At 33.3% G+C, this 15,363-nt stretch overlaps 1 long non-coding RNA gene across 1 annotated transcript; it reads left to right on the forward strand.

The window, feature by feature from the left end:
- Positions 1 to 424: 424 nt before the first annotated feature.
- LOC143074469 (uncharacterized) lies at positions 425 to 6,789 on the forward strand. Its single transcript, XR_012977875.1, has 3 exons — positions 425 to 490; positions 3,142 to 3,253; positions 5,130 to 6,789. It is a non-coding gene; the product is annotated as an uncharacterized LOC143074469 (long non-coding RNA).
- The last annotated feature ends 8,574 nt before the right edge of the window (positions 6,790 to 15,363 follow it).

Consider the following 15,363-nt stretch of genomic DNA (forward strand, 5'->3'; position numbering starts at 1 on the left):
TTTCGTCAAGTGATATTACTATTCTTGTGATCGTACTGTTTTATATAATTCATGATGTAATGGTTCAAATATAAAAAAAGAAGATGTGGTATAATTGCCAATGAGACAACCGTCCACAAGAAACCAAAATGACACAGAAATTAACAATTATAGGTCACCAACAATGAGCAAAGCCCATACAGCATAGTCAGCTATAAAAGACCCCGAAATGACAATGTAAACCAATTCAAACGAGAAAACTAAAAAAATGAACGAAAAACAAATATTTCACACATAAACTAAACAAACGACAGCCACTGACAAAGACTGCTACTGTGATACAAACTCGAAAATATACTCTTGTATTACACTTTCAACAAACCTAAAAATGTATTGTTGTGGTAAACAGTTATAAGCTATCTTAATGTTGTGTATTCCTTTTTCTATTTTAGAAAACAATTGATAATGAGGGATGAAGTAATATTTAGCTGTTTGCTTCTGACAATCTGTGGTATGGCACTTATGTTAAAAATTATACAAAAAAGTAAAACAAAAAGTTGCTTATCAACATTCAATAAAAGTAATTTTACTATTTGTTGAAAATGTGTCCATTTACATCTGACATACATGAACGTATTCTTTTGTTACGTCACTGACTGCAAAGAAGAGTATACAAACAATTAATATAAATAGAAATGTATTTTGGTGGACCATAAAATTAGCTTCGATCTTAAATCGCAAATATCTCCCTTTTGGTTGATTATATTGTGTTATTGTGTAGAATTTATTGTTTGCAAATGATTATTGTCATCACAGTTGTTGTCCAAAACAGTGTACTTTGCGTTCACTTACAGAAGGGTTTTTTTTTTTTTTGCAGACTATTTTAAAGACATATTGTGAAATCATAATTAGGATATATCTACTTATGTGACTGGAGTATATCATCTATTCATTTCCATTGAAATTAATATCAAATTGAAAGTTTTTTTTAAATATTGTTACAGTATTAAGGCTACATATATCTCTTAGCATACCTCTTCCTTCTGCTTATTGGATCCTAAGTGCAAACAATATTTTATTATGAAATTAGATGCTTCTTGTACAATATAAATTCACCTTATGGTAAATGGGATTCAGAAACAAGCAAGACCTGTTCTTATTAATCTGTATCCTTGTTGCATTGGATACAGATTACAAAAATAAATCAAAACTACTAGTTTACATACTCTGTTATATGATAGAAATATCGACAATCTCATCTGATTTTGTCTAATGTTCGTTTCTGTGTGTGTTACATTTTAGTGTTATGTCGTTGTTCTCCTCTTCTATTTAATGCGTTTCCCGCAGTTTTAGTTTGTAACCCGGATTTTTTTTCTATCAATTTATGAGTTTCGAACAGCGGTATACTACTGTTGCCTTTATTCAGTTGAGATTCATGATTTGGGAAAAAAGAAAAATGCAACTATTGAGATGAAATGCTTAAAGATATATTGGGTGAATTGTTAGTTAGTAAACCTTTTAAATTGAATAATTAAACTTTGTACAATAGGAAATAAACGAATTTTTCTTCATTTGAAATCATACTTGAGCCATTTAAAAGTAATATCGTGTCCATTGGTACAATTACTTGTAGGCTTCCAAATGACATTATCATGTTTTGTATTTTGGCTACATATCATGGGCAGTCTTATGTTCACATATAATGGGCAAAAGGATTTAGAAAACATACGAATTAGTTTAATCCCTGAAATGGTAAAGGAAAAATGCCATTTTCATTTTTATAAAAAAAAAACAACGGATGTCTTTTAGCTGTTATAATGATTGTGGCTTCATACTTTTCCTTTTAGATGGTCACAACTGGGATATAGATCAATTAGTCATAAAATATTTAAAATATGTTATAATTTAGATATTAGAAAAAATCTCGATTTTCGATAAAACCCTGCATTGATATTCGCCTATTTTCTACGACATTTTCTTTAGTACTTCACTAAATCGTGTGCTTTCTAAATATAACCTCCTCAAACGATTACAACAGTGTACTTTTTTTATGACAGCCATAATTGTTTTTGTCAAGAAAATATTTTTAAAAAGCACTCCCTTTTTCCTCATATGAAATTTTATAAACCCGTCTGGTCATAAAAAATATGAAGATTATACAATTTTTGAGGTGAAGAATAAACTAAGTCTCACATTTACATTATAAATGCTTACTTTATCAATTCAAAGAAAAAACACAGCTAGTATCTGCAATCTGGTTTGACACATTTCTCGGCAAATAAGCCAACAGTTTTAAAAGCATGTGAGTGTTGATCCAATAATCGAACGGAAGTGGTTTTGATAAACGTAATAACCCCACATGACTTTCCTACATGAAAAATACATTTTGTTACATAACACACGACAGCGATAATATTAAATTGACAAATTCCAACAAAAACAGTAATTATATTGGGATTTTTTTTCAAGCAATCCTTAGCTTTTATGAGACTTATTTTGCTCATGAAAGGTATACGTTAATCACACATATTACTAAAACAGTGATATTGAGAATCTAAATAATATGTTTAAGACAAACTTCACGTACAGTACCCTCTCAAAGTAGAAAATTGTATTAATTACATCTTGATTAACATCTTCAAAATCTATCAAGTATTTTCATTTCATATTTCAATTTCCGCCTTTTAAAACTAACTTTACGATTTAGGTTCTGGTCTATAGTGTTGAAGTTTGTACGGTAACAATTAGTTACTATTACCATTGCCCTTTGGTTTCTGGTTGATTGTTTTCTCATTGTTAACAACACAATATCTCTGTTTGAATATGAAGAAATTGGGATTCAGCGTTTGTTACAGATATTTTGACCAATTTGCATTATTTAGTATGTCAATTTGAGTTTAGAAAAAAAAAAAACAGATGTATGAATAAATAACATAGCGTCGGTAAAAGGGAATAACACTGATCACTAAACGGTTTGGAAGTCTATTAAATGTTGCCAATATTGCCTAAAGTCACCATCTTGAGTCAGGAAGGGAAGGGGGATCTTGAGTGGAGGCTTCTATGTTTTTAACATCAAAAACTAAATACTCTAAAAAACTTGCACTTTGTTTTGCGTTTTTCAATAATGAATACCACAATACGGCTTTTTTGTATAATTTTTAGGAATGGCAATTCAAAAGAGAAATGCAGATCTGGAAAAAATAAATGGCAGACATAATGATTTCGGAATGAAAACAAGAAATGTATTCAGTAATATCCGAATCAGTAATCGGAGGTAAAACATATGCTTATGATGATTTAGATAAATGTATATTTCAAATTTAAAAGTTGATTAATTTTGTAATTCTAGTTTTCGGATGGTTATGAACTTCAATTGATAAAATACTTGTACATATCTAGTTAGAATGTGGTAGAAGTTGATGAAAGATTTATCAAACGTCCCTCATAAGTAAAAGAGAAATAGACGATCAAGGTACAATGACAAACAAAATACGAAAAGAAAAAAACAAAACACACTTTTAAATTAGTTTTATTGATAAACGATCATTTTGGGTTTTAAAGTCATCTGAAAAATATGAAAAACAATACAATACGTGATATTAAGTCTTTCAGGCTTATCTACTGCAGTAAATTCAGTAATACTCGGACGTTTTGCTTGCAGTCAATTAAGTACTGTTCAGTACCTTTTAAGACGATATAGTATGTTGTTAATGTTTACAGTTAATTAATAATGACTGAACGGGCTGAACATTGAGTTCCTAATCGACTGCACGCAATTTGTCTGAACAGTACTTTTGATTTTCCTCAGTGGATAATTAAAAACATTGACTGAAAGAAAGAAAGTGACTTATAAATCAATAGTTTCTGGGCATTCTGATCGAAATGACCATTTCAGATCATAATTGGTATACTAGTTAACCTTCTACCAAACACTACATCCAAACCTTACTGAAAAAATATAAGCTATAATCTATATTTGAATTCTACAATTTACACAGCATACATTAATTTACATTGAGTATTTATATCTCCTTTTTGCATTTTGTTGCTTTCAAATAAGATATGTTACAATGAATTTGATAGTCATGTGTCACTTATATATATTTTTTACAATGATATTCGTGGAATTTTTTAAGATAGATGATTTCAGTTTTCTGAATGGACAGCTGTGCATGATAAAGCATGATAAAGCAGTAGCATACCATCTGCCCAAGGCTTTGTTGTCTCAATAATGTTTCAATATTAATGAAAGTTATTATTAGTTTGAATGTTTATCAGTTACCATCATGGGTTGATGGATCATAACAGGGTTTCAGTTTCTAAGCTCACTAGAGACATATTTCATGACAGATCGACAGATTGATGTTAAAAATATACAAAAGGTGAGGGGGGGGGGGGGGTCACAGTTTAACAATTGCAGAATGTTCTTTGTGTGGCATATTCCTGGTTTTGACATTTTCTACAAAGCTTGACTTTGAAACCCATTTTGAAAGGTTATTCAAGAAAATTAAAGCATGGGAAAGGAATTATTTTCCTTATATTTTTCATAGTTCTGTGACAATCACGAATTGGTTGACCAATATGATATGCCAGTGTCTAAACGCACTAGCAATGTGCTTTAATGGTCTCAGATCTTTAGATAAATAAACGTCGTGTTATCTGCAATTTTAACGATTGTGTCTCATGCCTAATTTTGACATTTTGATAGAGTTAGATTCGCATCATTGGTCAAACACGCATAGGAGACAATATACCCACCGACGCATCCGCCCTTGTATCCATTTGAGTGTATGCGCTTCCCTAAGTTTTTGTTTGTTAGCTACTTGTCTGCTTAGTGTGCAACATTGGAGCTGGATCTGCTTATCCTTCAGGAACACCTGATATCACTCCCAATTTTTTGTGGGGTTCGTGTTGCTCAGTCTTTAGTTTTCTATGTTGTGTTTGTTTGTGTACTACTGTTTGTCTGTTGGTCTTTTTGCTATATAATTAGCCTTGGCGATGTCAGTATATTTTTGGCTAATGAGTTTTGATGTCCCTTTGGTATCTTTCGCATCTTTTTTGGGTGATAAATGAGACTTGAACATTGGTAGATTGCTGTTGCCTTAATTTATATATTGCATTATGATGATAAAAACTTGTTTTTTCAACAGGAAAAGGTGGAGCATTGGAAGTGGCAATAACGGCGATCATAACTCTGCAAGTGGCAATAAAAACATTTGCAATACAAATACAAAAAAGAGCAAGCATACAAATATGAAAGGTCAGCGAAATGGAAGACATTTTGGAAGGAAACGAATGCTGAAAATCTGTAAAAAATGGAGCATAGGAAGTAATTATACAGGCGATGGAAATACAGCAGATAACAATACTCATATTGACAACAAAAATACAATTACAAATGAAATTGGGGTAGGAAATTTTGAACATTCTGAACAGAAAAGTGATTGGAGTATCGGCAGTAACAACGAAGGAAATAAAAATTCCGCAAATGGCAACACAAATATTTGTAATAACCAGAAACATAATCACAAGAATACAAATATATTTAAGGCTGCAAATGTCGGAAACAATCGAAAGAAAATTGGCTGGTCATATAAGAGAAAAAGAGGGAGTAAAGGTAACAACCGAGGAAAGTTTTGACAAGAACACTAATGTAAAAAAAACTTTGAAAGGAAATAACATTTTTATGCACGCTTTTTCGCCTATTATTTTGCCTATTAAAGATTTTTGATTAGAACGTCACTGATGAGTAGGCGAAACGCGCGTCTGACGTTCACTATCTTAATACTGGTATACAAGATAAGTGTATTTATAGGTAGTGCATATGATTGCATAGATAAAGACATTGACAGACAGTATTGAAAACTAAACCTTGTTAATTAATCAAATTGTCCTATGCAATGCAAGTGTCTTCTGTTTGTCTGGTAAAATAAAGAAACATCAAGTTTTATTTTCTTTGAAAATGCATATAAACATTGTGATATATTAACATTATTAAGGAATCTTGTATTTGATCATCTGTTTTGTCTTAGTTGTTTGCACCTTTTTATATATGTGGTTTATATGTCAAAACTGCTGATTACTTGCTTTATTGTTATACATTTGATTTTGTAAATAGTTGACGTTTTCATTTTGATTTCTTTTAGAGAATTTCACAAATTAAATTTCCTAAATTCTTTTATAAGTTGTGTTTTTTCTTGTCTCTTTGCGTTAGCAGCGATATATAGAGAATAATACACGATGAAAACGATGAAATCCGTAACACATTCTGTATCACCCCGAGTAACCAATACCAGCAGAGGGCCGAAGTCCTGAAGGCTAATATTGGTCGAAGGTGATACATGCACAGCATGTACTACGGATTTTATCATTATTAAAACGGAGGACTTTAAAATTTCCAAATTGAAGTCTTCTTATGAAAAATAATTGTTTAAGGACTGATATACTATCCAATATAGATTTGACATCACACCGTAGGCAGACCTAGGGCCGAATTTTCATGCTACACTCTTGGACCAGTACTGCAGCAGCACTACTTAAGTATTCAAGCTCTTAAAAGGATGTGCCAGTGTGTATGGTCCACCACCAAAATGACAATCTAAACAAGTAAAACTTCATGTATTAAACAGTTTTTCAGTATTTCATTTTAACTTTCATGTGTGCTTCTTCTAAGCAATTACGGTTTATCTAGTCCTGTTGATGTCTGTTAACTGTTTTTATATTTGATTAAATTGATAGTTGAAATGAGTAGATTAAATGTGTTACATGTATTTTGTAAAAAAGTAATAAAATTTTAAATGCTTTTACTATTTTGATATGAGCGTCACTGATGATTCTTATGTAGACGAAACGCGCGTCTGGTGTACTAAATTATAATCCTGGTACTTTTGATAACTATTTACACCACTGGGTCGATGCCACTGCTAGTGGACGTTTCGTCCCCGAGGGTATCACCAGGCCAGTAGTCAGCACTTCGGTGTTCACATGAATATCAATTATGTGGTCATTTTTATAAATTTCCTGTTTACAAAACTTTGAATTTTTTCGAAAAGCTAATGATTTTCTTGTCCCAGGAACAGATTACCTTAGCCGTATTTGGCACAACTTTTCGGAATTTTGCTCAATCCTCTTCAACTTTGTACTTGTTTGGCTTTATAACTATTTTGATATGAGCGTCACTGATGAGTCTTATGTAGACGAAACGCGCGTCTGGCGTACTAAATTATACTCCTGGTACTTTTGATAACTATATGTCATATGTCCCTTTAACTGTTTCTGTTCTTATACAACCTTGGTTTTCGAAACCAGTATTTTTGGCAAATGGCCCTTGTAAGCATGATATAATTGTTTGATTCCACCGAATGTTTGACCTAAGAAAGTTTATTATAATCAGGTATCATATGGAGTTTCTACTTGAATATATAAATTTTGTATACACTGCAGATGTGCTATTTACGAAGTCAAATTGCATTGGCCGTATAATCATATCTGATCATTTTTTTTATGTACAGTGACTGACCGTATATATATTATATATATATATATATATATATATATATATATATATATATATATATATATATATATATATATATATATATATATATATATATATATATATATATATATATATATATATATATATATATATATATATATATATATATATATATATATAACAAGTCAAAAAGGGTACAACATCACCATTAAATAACTATAAAATATACAAATATTAGATATTTCGGATAACAGATATCCTTCTTCAATAATAGCACGATGTCAAATGAATCATGTCAATATATTCAAACTGAGATACTTTTTCTAAATCTTGAATTTATACAATTAAAGCGAACACCACAGACGCTGATACAATTTTAAAATTTCCAAACACGGCGTAAAGTTTACTAAGATATGCCAAATGAAAGTAGTTATTTTCGTTGTGAACTGGCACAACTCTAGATTTCCAAAGGTTGTGACAGTTGAGATGTTATATCTGCATTGAGGGCAGTCCTCAAACAAAAAGATCAAAAATGTCCTAACCGATCCAGGATGGTATAAATTAGACAACGGTAGGGCAATTACAACAGAAACTACATATTTAAGCCTCCCAAACGAATAGCAGTCTAATAATGATTGAAAAAATAAGTTTTATATAATGAGGTAAAATAATTGAACGTGGCAACGTACTTATACATCATCCCGAATCAATGGAAACCTGTAATTTAAACTGTTATTTTTAAAAATAATTTCGAACTGTAAAGCCAGTACTAAATCCGGCGTTGTTTGAAACAGGTGGTCACAGGAAAATGAAGGACTCGTTCTATGTTTTTTCATTTATGCCCTCTGGGGAAACTGTCCGTAACTTTCTTATCCAAAATCTTTCCCGAGCGACTCTGTCGACCTTCGACCAACCCTCGTTGTGGTCTATGATTGTGATGGTAAGGTTTTTGAGATCAGCTTGTGTGTGTCCAGGTGATCTCAAATGACGACTTACGGGTAGGTCGGGCTTGCAAGTGTAGTCACTTCGATGACCATTCATGCGTTTGTTAAATGGCTGCTCTGTTTCGCCAACATACTGCATGCCACATCGACACTGAAGGAGGTATACAACATTCTGGGTTTTGCAAGTTACATTGCAATATATAGTGTACACAGACCCAGTCGAGTGGCAAGTGAATGTTTGAGTATTCAGTATTTGTTGACAAGTCAGGCAACGTCTGTTACCACATGACTTGCACCATCCTGCAATTGAACAGCTTTTATTTGAGGAGACGTCAGCTCTAACAAATAAGTCTTTCAGACTTGCTGGTCTCCGAAAAGCTAAGACAGGAGGATTGGGAAAGATCTTGGATAATTTAGGGTGTTTGGCAATAGTTTGCCAATTGGCACGGATCAAACGTGAAAGGTTATTAAAGGCTGGATTGTATGTAAGAACAAACGGGACTATTTTGCTGCGCTTCTTCCGTTTGTACTGTAAGAGGTCATTGCACGTCTTACGCCAATATTTTCATGGGCAAATTAGAAAAACAAATTATTGCACATCTTTATCCAAACCTTTGTCTTGGTTCCGTTTCATTGATGATGTTGACATGAAATGGATTGAATCTCAACAAAAACTGGATGATTTCATCAGACATGCAAACAATGCCCACCATTCAATTAACTTTACGTATGAAATTTCCGACTCTAAGATATCTTTCTTAGACACAACCACATCTGTAAAGGACGGTGTCATATCAACAGACCTCTATTGTAAACCCACGGATAAACATCAATACCTTTCTCCCCAAAGCTGTCACCCCAAACACTGTACAAAAAGTATCCCGTACAGTCAAGCTCTCAGAGTCAAGCGGATTTGCTCCTCTGAGGAGGCTGTCACGAAACGGTTACAGGAACTTCGCGGATTTTTGACAAAACGAGGTTATAAGAAATTGGACATAGATAAGGGGTTTGGGCGTGCTAACAATAACAGCCGCAATGACCTCTTACAGTACAAACGGAAGAAGCGCAGCAAAATAGTCCCGTTTGTTCTTACATACAATCCAGCCTTTAATAACCTTTCACGTTTGATCCGTGCCAATTGGCAAACTATTGCCAAACACCCTAAATTATCCAAGATCTTTCCCAATCCTCCTGTCTTAGCTTTTCGGAGACCAGCAAGTCTGAAAGACTTATTTGTTAGAGCTGACGTCAACTCAAATAAAAGCTGTTCAATTGCAGGATGGTGCAAGTCATGTGGTAACAGACGTTGCCTGACTTGTCAACAAATACTGAATACTCAAACATTCACTTGCCACTCGACTGGGTCTGTGTACACTATATATTGCAATGTAACTTGCAAAACCCAGAATGTTGTATACCTCCTTCAGTGTCGATGTGGCATGCAGTATGTTGGCGAGACAGAGCAGCCATTTAACAAACGCATGAATGGTCATCGAAGTGACTACACTTGCAAGCCCGACCTACCCGTAAGTCGTCATTTGAGATCACCTGGACACACACAAGCTGATCTCAAAAACCTTACCATCACAATCATAGACCACAACGAGGGTTGGTCGAAGGTCGACAGAGTCGCTCGGGAAAGATTTTGGATAAGAAAGTTACGGACAGTTTCCCCAGAGGGCATAAATGAAAAAACATAGAACGAGTCCTTCATTTTCCTGTGACCACCTGTTTCAAACAACGCCGGATTTAGTACTGGCTTTACAGTTCGAAATTATTTTTAAAAATAACAGTTTAAATTACAGGTTTCCATTGATTCGGGATGATGTATAAGTACGTTGCCACGTTCAATTATTTTACTTCATTATATAAAACTTATTTTTTCAATCATTATTAGACTGCTATTCGTTTGGGAGGCTTAAATATGTAGTTTCTGTTGTAATTGCCCTACCGTTGTCTAATTTATACCATCCTGGATCGGTTAGGACATTTTTGATCTTTTTGTTTGAGGACTGCCCTCAATGCAGTTATAACATCTCAACTGTCACAACCTTTGGAAATCTAGAGTTGTGCCAGTTCACAACGAAAATAACTACTTTCATTTGGCATATTTTAGTAAACTTTGCGCCGTGTTTGGAAATTTTAAAATTGTATCAGCGTCTGTGGTGTTCGCTTAAATTGTATAAATTCAAGATTTAGAAAAAGTATCTCAGTTTGAATATATTGACATGATTCATTTGACATCGTGCTATTATTGAAGAAGGATATCTGTTATCCGAAATATCTAATATTTGTATATTTTATAGTTATTTAATGGTGATGTTGTACCCTTTTTGACTTGTTATATATTATATTTTGTAGTGTACAGAATCATATTACACGATCCATCGCCCTGTAAGATTGATCGTTGACTATTTATTCAGTCATTTTATATATATATATATATATATATATATAATATAACTCCCTGTTGATGATAAGCGGGTTCTCGGCTGAATAATATACTTTGTTCATCAGTTTGAGCTGAGACTGCTATAACGTATTATAGTAGTCTCAGGTTTGATTGAAGCGAAATACAAGCGGATTCCAGTTTTATGTGTATGACCGACTGACAATGTGTATCTGTTGAGTTTTATTTTTGTGAGTCCCAAGGTATAAAATATTTGGAAACGGGCAACATAAAAACATTTAAAGATGGAAGAAAATATCATGTGAACGCCAATATGACTTGTAAGACAACAAACGTCCCATGTCCTGGTTGTCATGAAAATTATATTGGACAGACCGGGAATAGCCTCTGTGAACGGGTGCGAGTTCATAAAGAACAAATAAAACACCCACAATACAGAAACTCGCCAATTAGTGCCTATCTTGACACTTGTGGTAAAAAAACATTTTCAAATAATACCTATTTTTAAATGTAGACGGGATGAAGCCTATCGAAACGAGATGTAACGTTATTTCATCACAACGTTCCGATCAAAATTAAATCCCGAGAACTTTTAATAACGAACAATGACGAAACGTCACAAACCTCCTAAACGACGTCGCCCATAACGACGCCATATCAGTTATCCTGGTGAGTCCCAATGGAAGGATGAAAACGATTGAATGGAACTGTTAACTTTTTAACTTTTTAACTTATTTTACTATTTTATTTAATGAATATATACATCTGCACATGTGAAAATTATTTTTTACGCCTATATTATAATATATATGTAAATTGTCCAAAAATATAATTTTTATTCACAGCTATAAACCCACTGTACTGATGATACACAGTGTTGATAGTTCATTTATTGCTTTATAGTTGCAATATGGGCCCCTGAAAATTTGTATGAAAAATGTTTAAATTGATTATCTTTATATTTTCTCATGATCATAGTTATGCAATTGTCTCTTGGAAATAATCAACATTTGCATGTATATTACTTAAACAAACTTTTTAGTTGATATCAAAGCCTTTGCCGTTGCTCCTCTTCCTCGTTGGTACCAGACTGGTGTTGGCAAACACTGTTTGGGCAAGAGATATATAAAAGCTAGCCATCCCATAAATAACCTCATCTTTGATATCGGAAAATCGGAACCATGAATTACATTTTTCGCAATTCATGGACCTGGCCAGCACATCTAATTCCACCACACGTCGTCCATTGAACCAAGGTTTGGAGGGTCCAATTTCAACATTTTCCCCGACTTACAAATTATCAGTTGCATTTACAGCCTGTCCTTCCCTCAAACCAGCACCGTAATCACGATCTTCACCGCTTAATATTTCCTTTTTATTCATATGCCTCATACGGTCCACCTTCTTCTACTAGACATCTTTCCTCGAACTCGGTGTAAATACGTGTCGTCTGGCATGTTTGTAGATTACCGCCAGAGTTTGACAGACGCGGTTCCAGTTCTATATTTACCATGACAATCACGTGATAAATCAAAACATCACGTGACGTAATGTCCCGCTCGGCCTTAAAATCGTTTATTCCACATTATTGTTCATTCAAGACTACTTATCTTCTTAATTACGCATTTGTGAACAAAGATGGGTTTTTTTCTAGAGCTATAAACCTATAAATAATAAAATAAGACATTTTGTGTTGCTATTGGAAATTATCAATGCATTTTTTTAAAACATTTTTGGATCAACTAATATATGAATTCGAAAAAGAAAGGAAACGATGGAAGGAAAAGACGGAATTCAAATGTGCAAATTTCATGTAGTGAGAAACCTACGTACTGTGCTCACAATGTTTTCAAAGGTAAACACAGTCAAAGATAATTGTACCCAGAAACACTTGATTATGAACAACAGTAATGCAATGAACTCTTTCACACCAAACTTCACACCAAATTGTAGCTCCCCAGTAATGCAAGAAAGTGAAAATCTTCAACAATATCGAAAAATCCAAAATCCAAGCTCTCCGATGTCTGGTTTCTATGGCATTCCTTACACCCCACAAGGCCCAATTTCACAACCAGTTTGTAACTCTACTATGAACCAACCAATAGATAGTATAAAAATTGACAACCTGGCGAATAAAGTTGACGAAATGTGCAAAAAATTGTCTTCGATAGATTCTTTGAATGAAAAAATCGACAAATTTCAATCTATGGTTAGTGCTATGGTTTTAAAGGTAGAAAATGTAACAAAGTGGGTAGGGGAAATTGAACACAGCTTAGAATTCTGTGTGCGTAAACTTTTTAAAACGCTTGACTACAGATTTAAACGATCTGCGCGAACGGCATCTAGATCTCTAAACACGTTCAATGAGAGAATCTAGCGACAACGAAGAAAGCGGGGAGACAGGAGAAATCTTAAAAAAATCATGATGAAAGAGCTTAAATTATCAAACCCGATTGCATTCTTCCGTGCGCACAGATTCGGTAAAGCAGACACAAACATAGGCCAATAGTTTGCAAATTCAAAATGTTTAAAGATAGAGAGCTAGTTCCGAAAAATGCAATGTTCTTAAAGGGACTCACTATGGGATTAGTGAACAATTCCCAAAAGAGGTAAATGACCGTCGCAAGGTACTATGGCCATACTTTAAAGAGGCAAAGGAACAACACAACATGCACAAGAAGGAACACTTTAAACGTGACAGACTGATCATAGATGACAACGAATTTATTCCTGATGACAGAACTAACCTCAATATAGAAACAGATAACAACCCAGCAAACACAAGATACGAGAAACAAGGAGCCAAACCGAAGCATTTTCCCCGCAGAGGACCCCAAAAGATAAAAAATGGTAACGGTAAATAGGTGAACCGTGGAGGATCAACAGAAACTTATAGTAAATTTAGTTACTCACACGGAACTGACGACCTTGAAAATGAACATTTAAATTTTAGCTTAGACTTTAATGATACTCTACACTTATTGTCTTTAAATGTATGTGGGTTGAAAACAAAACTATTATACCCAGAATTTCAAACTTTACTCAATACTTTCGATATTGTTTGTCTAACTAAAACTAAACGTGATGACTTTGATGATTTAATGTTAGATAACTATGTTTTTAAATATACGAATAGAACGAAAGTTATAAATTAATCAGGTGGCATAGCTTTAGGCTGTAAAAGTTTCTTAGAAGATTTTATAAAACCCATTGATAATGAATGTAAATTTGTATTATGGTTCATTGTTGACAAAGTAATTTTGAAGACGTCTGAAAATGTAATTTTTTGGTATTCTTTATGTCCCTCCTGAGAGTAGTAGCTATTCAGCAGTTGATGCTTTTTCTGAAATTGAATCAGAATTTCAAAGATTAAATAAAAATTCTGAATTTATTTGTTTACTTGGAGATATGAATGTACGTACGGGAATTTTGCCCGATTTTGTTGATTAAATACAAATGACGATTTTGTTTTAACAAAATGTTTTAGATATCAGTGAGTTTACTGACGTTAAAATTTTGGATGACATGGGTTTGTCAAGAATAAGAAACAGCCCAGATACTGTCATAAACAGTTTTGGTCGAAAGCTTATAAGTTTTTGCCAAATTGGAATGTCAACAAGTAAAAATAACAGTGTAACTGATAATGTTGTTGGTACTTTTCTATTGCTACAAATTATACATGATTGTGAAATATTTGAATTTAATAAGCTTTATTCGGATGTACATTCACCACTTGCATTTACATTATGTCTAAATGATAGTTTTTTCTGGAAAAAAGTGTATAAATAAAAAATCATTTAAAAGAATTAAACCATGGAAACAAGAAAAAAGTGAACTTTTCAAGAGTAATATAGATCAAGAAAAACTTGCATCTCTGCATTTTAATCTGCTCGACGCCATTAGTGATACTGAAACTGTGGTTAAACATGATATTGATACTTTTATACAAGCAGTCACTCCTATACTTTTGCAATCTGTAGAACAAATTTTAGGATCAGAGAGGCCGGTAATTGATACATGCAATTGTCAAGAAAGCAAACTATGATTTAACGGAGATTGCAAAAAGTCTAGAAGGGAGTATCATAAAGCAAAGAGATTATTCAAAATACAGTTCAAACCCTTTTAAGAGCAGATTGAAATTGACAGAAAATGTATATAAGAGAACTCTGGATGAAAATATTATTGAGTTCAATAGCACTAGTAACTCGAATTTAGCTTGAACGGACAAAAACGCCTTACCGGCATTTAAAATAGTTTAATGAAAATTGAATAGAGATTGACAGAAATTAAAAATTATTTTTAATGCATTTCAATCAATATTAAATCATTTTAATACAAGTTAAGTAGATTCCCTAGCGGTAAAACAAGATAATTTGAGATGTGGTTAAACTATGTCAAACTAATTAGCCAAGCCCCCGTTAAACGGAATTAAACTGATGTTAAGTCCTTTTAAATTCTAACGTGACCGCCTTTTTGTAAGGTAAATCATTCAACCAGAACAACATCCTCGTGTATCTATCATTAATCCGCTC

Source organism: Mytilus galloprovincialis, chromosome 5 (genome assembly GCF_965363235.1).
Source record: "Mytilus galloprovincialis chromosome 5, xbMytGall1.hap1.1, whole genome shotgun sequence".
In the NCBI taxonomy this organism is placed as follows: domain Eukaryota; kingdom Metazoa; phylum Mollusca; class Bivalvia; order Mytilida; family Mytilidae; genus Mytilus; species Mytilus galloprovincialis.